Here is a 4775-nt window from a genome sequence, read left to right on the forward strand (position 1 = left end):
TCGAAAAGAAAGCAATGAATTGTAATGAGTAAAAAAAAAATGCGTCAACACCAAATCGCCACATAGTCGCTAAATACGCAATACCTATATTTCACCATACTCTTTGAATACATAATCCAGTCTATACGCGCATCCCGATATATTCAAATGTATCATACTCGCGATATCATAAAACTAACTGTAGTAAGGCTTCATTATCTCTAGCTTGACTAGTGACAAGAGCTTATACTTAGCCTTAGACTCCTACATGCTAAGACAGATTATGATCTCGCGTGTTCTACCTTTTTATAAATAACCTATGCCCAATCTGAGGTAAAAGTTAATATATTGCTATTATGCTAAACAAACGTCCACCCTCTAGAACCTAAAACGAGCTCATACAACGCTACGATTAGTGGGCAAAACGTGTTGCCACTGTCTTTTGGGATCTTAAAATTGATTTTGTTTTCAGTTAAAAGGAGCTTTTATGTTTTTCTCAATATTAGTATACGTAATTTACTTTGGCCGTTGGTCGATAAGCGCCGTAAGCAAGACAAATCAGAATTACCACAGAAACAATACCTAGTACAGTATTGAAGGTCGAGTTTCGAAAAGCGTCCAATAACGTAGTTGTCCGCGTTCCCAAGACGCCGCCTTAGGAGACTGACGGAATAGGTGTAATAAATTTTACGGCCTGTATAGATAGTATATATTGACTTGCAAGCGTCTGGAAACATCTACATTTCAATCACTTCTAACACGTGGTTTAATATCGGTTAAAATCATGTAATTTAGTAGATTTGAGCCTTACCAAACGTAAGAATAGTCTATCGAATGTAGCGGTTTTATGCCCTAGATGATCGGCTCCTTGTTGAGTTTCTTCGATTTTTTTCCATTTCCGTATGCTACAGAATTGTTAGTCAAAATTGTTCATTTCAAAATTCATTCATTCATTCAAAAGACATTCAACAAGGTCGGGAGGTGACAACAGGACTTATAGTCCTTGTCCTGAATTGCACTATTTACAGGTTGCTATTGTGAAAAGAGAAATTTAACCTATAAAATACGGACAATATGGCTATGGACAATAAATAAATAAACAAAGCCGCGTTTGCTTTTGGCTTGTCTGGTCTTCGGATTGTTATTACTGGTTCTTAGCCATGGTTGCATTTGGGGCCGTGGTAATACTTCATAGTAGCCAAAAGCTCTAGGTCTTCCTCGGAAAGCAAGGTGGTCAGAAAGAGCGGAAGTTCTTTATACACCTAGGTAAATATGATGCTGTTATGGAAGAGCTTCGCCTTATCGTCAGTACTAATGCAACTGACAATCAACAGGTATGAGGATTTTCGATTCAGACTTTCTTCCTGGCAGCTCGTCTGCTTCTATGGGCTAAACCAAAGACGACCAACTAGAGAAAGCCTATAGAGAACGTGGCAAGATATGACAGTAGGAACTATTATTTAGTTTATGTATTTTTTATATGATCGGTAGGTAAATAAGCTTTTCATTTTAGTCTGTTACCAATCATAACTCATTGCTGTTATGAGCGTCGTAATCACCATTATGAGTAGGCTGGTTAATGTATGTATACGTATATACGTTTTTTATCCTGCGGTTGTAGAGTTACCGCATTGATTATTTTCTGTAGCATCGGTGCTCAAAACTGATCTGGAAATTATCTTGAGCCTGTTATTTTTACTGACCTTTTGACATTCTTCGTTTATAGATATCTTAATAATATAACTTAGCTGGGTGTAAAGTAGCAGTTGCAATTGCCATTATAAGGCGCCACTTTTGCTCAACGTTAATTTCTGCTTGAGACGTCTGGCTTCTGTGGCATAGCTCGTATAATGTACCTAGGATTTTTCACAATTTTACTTCGAAAATCTGTCTAAGCGCTTACACTGTAGATTACACTATAGACGGGAGATTATTCAACCGTTAATATCTGACCAGAAGTTGTTTAAAAGTATCAAAAAGTACTTCTATCTATATTTAAGCTTTGTGTAGGTACCTAATAGTTGCAACTTTTATTTTCGAATTGGTTTAAACGCATCCAAATACGATTCAAGCTGCATCAGACAAAAGAAAAACAAAAAAAAAAAAGTAGCCAAGCAACAGGGCGATGCAAATGGTTCACGTGTAAGGATATGATGTCATTGCATTTCAAAACCTTCGCGATCTGGCTGTATAGCCTACGCTAGACGCTAAGTGAGACAATTATTTACAGTCTCGGTAGTCGCTATCTGTATCCCAATAGTAAGCATTATTTCAAACGTAAAAGATGGAATCATTGAAGCAAAGTACCGCTAAGCTTACGTCTTCGAGGGGGCTCTGTGAATCCCTTATACGATAGCTATAAGCTATTTCTTGCGCCGGGTCTTGCATTTAGCAAAGCTACCCTTGGCGGTAATAAGTGAATTGTACACAGAAACATATAGAAACAAGACAAGTTTTTTAGCCTGTTTTGTGTTTAAAATTCATGAAGTGGAAAACGATAGCCAACTATAACGTACAATTTTTCGTGTATTGTCATAAGCTGCCATTTACTGTTATACGGCTACATCTAGTGTATTCTTATATTCTCTTTAGCGGTTGAAACGAATTTGGTGTTTCGGTGCGTGATTCCCCAGGCAATAGTAGCGGAACGCTGTATCATACCAGCTTTTGCCGTCGTCGCTTTGCTATGCTGTCAATGGCCTGTTTGCTCGAATACTGTTTGTCGATCTCTAGATCGTTCTTTTGGCTTGCTTTAGGCCACAACTCACACTAGGAATTCCCGTTCTTCGATCGTTTACATGTGAGAGCCGACCGACAACGTATCGGGCGAACGAAAAGGGACCGACTGGGACGAGCCAAGAGCTGACAACGACTATGGTGCGCCGCGGGGTAGAAAAGCTGATCGAAACGGAACCAAACCCATGAGTGTAAGTGAGTGATGCGACGTGGCGAGCAATCGAAGGAATGGCAAAGCCGATCGTTTCTTCCTGTTAGGGGAGAGCGGCTTCCTGTGCGGACAGTGTTCTTGCGGTGTGTCTGGGCAAGGGGATGGACGGTGTGTCCTTCTTCTATACGTGAGGTGTGCCTGTGCGTGAACAAATCGAAGCAGTCAGTGGCTGTTTTTATCTGGCGCGTCCGCATCCGACGCTAACCCTGCTACCGCCACCTTTTCCTTTGACATCAGTCCCTCTTCGAATCTTTTCGTTGAAGAAGAAGAACCTTCATCTTACCACCCTCCCGCAGATCCAACGGAAAAAAAATGCCTTAGTAACGGGTCCCTTCAAGGGATGAAGCTTACAAGCATCGGCCGCGTACTTCGATTTTTCGTTGTGTTTCTCGCAAACCCGTTTCCTACATGTCTTCTTCCGTGCGTCTATTTCTTCCTACTATCTTTTCAGTATTTCCAACGCTTTGTCTTACACGCGCTACCTACAGTGAGCGCGGTGCCAACCAGCGCCGCTAGCTTTCGTAGCGATTCCTTTCATATGTTTCTGAACCTTGCAAAAGACTTGTCGGCGCTATGACTACTAGTCTTGGAAAAACTTTCTCAGGCAGAACAAAAAACTCTCGCTACTAGAGTGGTCAATCCAAAATACAGCTCTAGCAAGGATACTGCCAATAAGAGCAACGTATTGTGAAGGCTGGGAAAACAAACAAGTCAAGGGAAAAGGCCAATCTGCCTGCGTAATTCCTACACTAAGGGGATTACTATTGCCCGTTACGTCTATTACAAGTAGTTTTGATTTGAGTGAGATTTTTTTTACAAGCCGAGACAAGATATAACTAATAACTCCACCAGTTTCTAACAGTGCCCAGACACCGAAGAACTGATCAGACTTATCCTGCCGGGAACAACAGCCGCAAGAACACATGCTGATGTCCCGCGGTCTAATCGATGGCTTCAGTTAGCAAGATCAATATGGCCGCCTCTGTCGGAAATGTGTATGAGGAACAGAGAAGAAGAAAAGGGAGATATGCTCACCAAAGGCCCGAAAGCCAGAGGTCGCAGAAGCGAAGCTGGTGAAGCTTCGATGCCGCTTACCCACTTTTTCTGTTCCCGTTCGGCTACTTCCACTGCTGCTGCTGCTGTCAGGGCCACTGTTTAGTTAGCCTCTTTGAGGGAATATACATGTATAGATACAGTATTCGAATGAGACCTGTTAGCTGAAGAATACTTTGCATGGAGTCTTTATTCCTTTCCAAATAGTATGAGGAGAGCGACGACAGCTTCTCGCCGGAGCCGAGTCGAAATCGGCCATTGTTTAGAGAGAAAGGTAGCTTGAAGGGGTCGTTCACAGTCATTGGTCGTTCGATCAGCCGGCGTCATCTCTTGGATAGAGGTACGTTCGCGCAGAGCGCAACCGATTCTTTTATCCGACTATTCCGAATATATATATACATATATGGTTCACGTATTCCATTGTCTCAATTTTTTCAAATGTTTGCTTTACAAATGAGTAACGATTACAAACAAGTTGGTGTTCAGTAGGAAGATCAATGCTGCGGCTCAATATAGAGTTAGGCCTTTCCTGAAAAACTGTTATTCCACTATATGGGCGATAGCTGTATACTCCACACGGTAGGCAGCACTTATCAGGCGCATTTGCAGTTTTGTTTCACGAGCTAAAAAACCGTTGGTCTATACGTATTGTCTCATACTATAGGCATTTATGGAAAATTTGTACGTTTCTCGCCCGTCGTAAAAGTTTAGTCTGTCATACGGTGATACATGCGGTGTATTACATCAAAAATGTTCGGTCCTATAAGATTCGCTTAATCAAGAAGCTAAAGCATAT

General features: G+C 41.5%; 1 protein-coding gene across 8 annotated transcripts in view; it reads left to right on the forward strand.

Annotated features, from left to right (window-relative positions):
- The first annotated feature begins 2341 nt into the window (after window positions 1–2341).
- LOC111248406 (uncharacterized) overlaps window positions 2342–4775 on the forward strand; it is a 75188-nt gene continuing 72754 nt past the window's right edge. For 7 of the 8 annotated variants that reach the window (XM_086982192.1, XM_022800708.2, XM_086982194.1 and 4 more), the window contains exon 1: window positions 2346–4319. The gene's annotated coding sequence lies outside the window, so the exon portion shown is untranslated. Of the gene's footprint in view, window positions 4320–4775 lie in introns of all 8 variants that reach the window. The other variant, XM_022800713.2, reaches the window with a different exon arrangement.

This window comes from Varroa destructor, unplaced genomic scaffold (genome assembly GCF_002443255.2).
Source record: "Varroa destructor unplaced genomic scaffold, Vdes_3.0 BEIS01000003.1, whole genome shotgun sequence".
In the NCBI taxonomy this organism is placed as follows: domain Eukaryota; kingdom Metazoa; phylum Arthropoda; class Arachnida; order Mesostigmata; family Varroidae; genus Varroa; species Varroa destructor.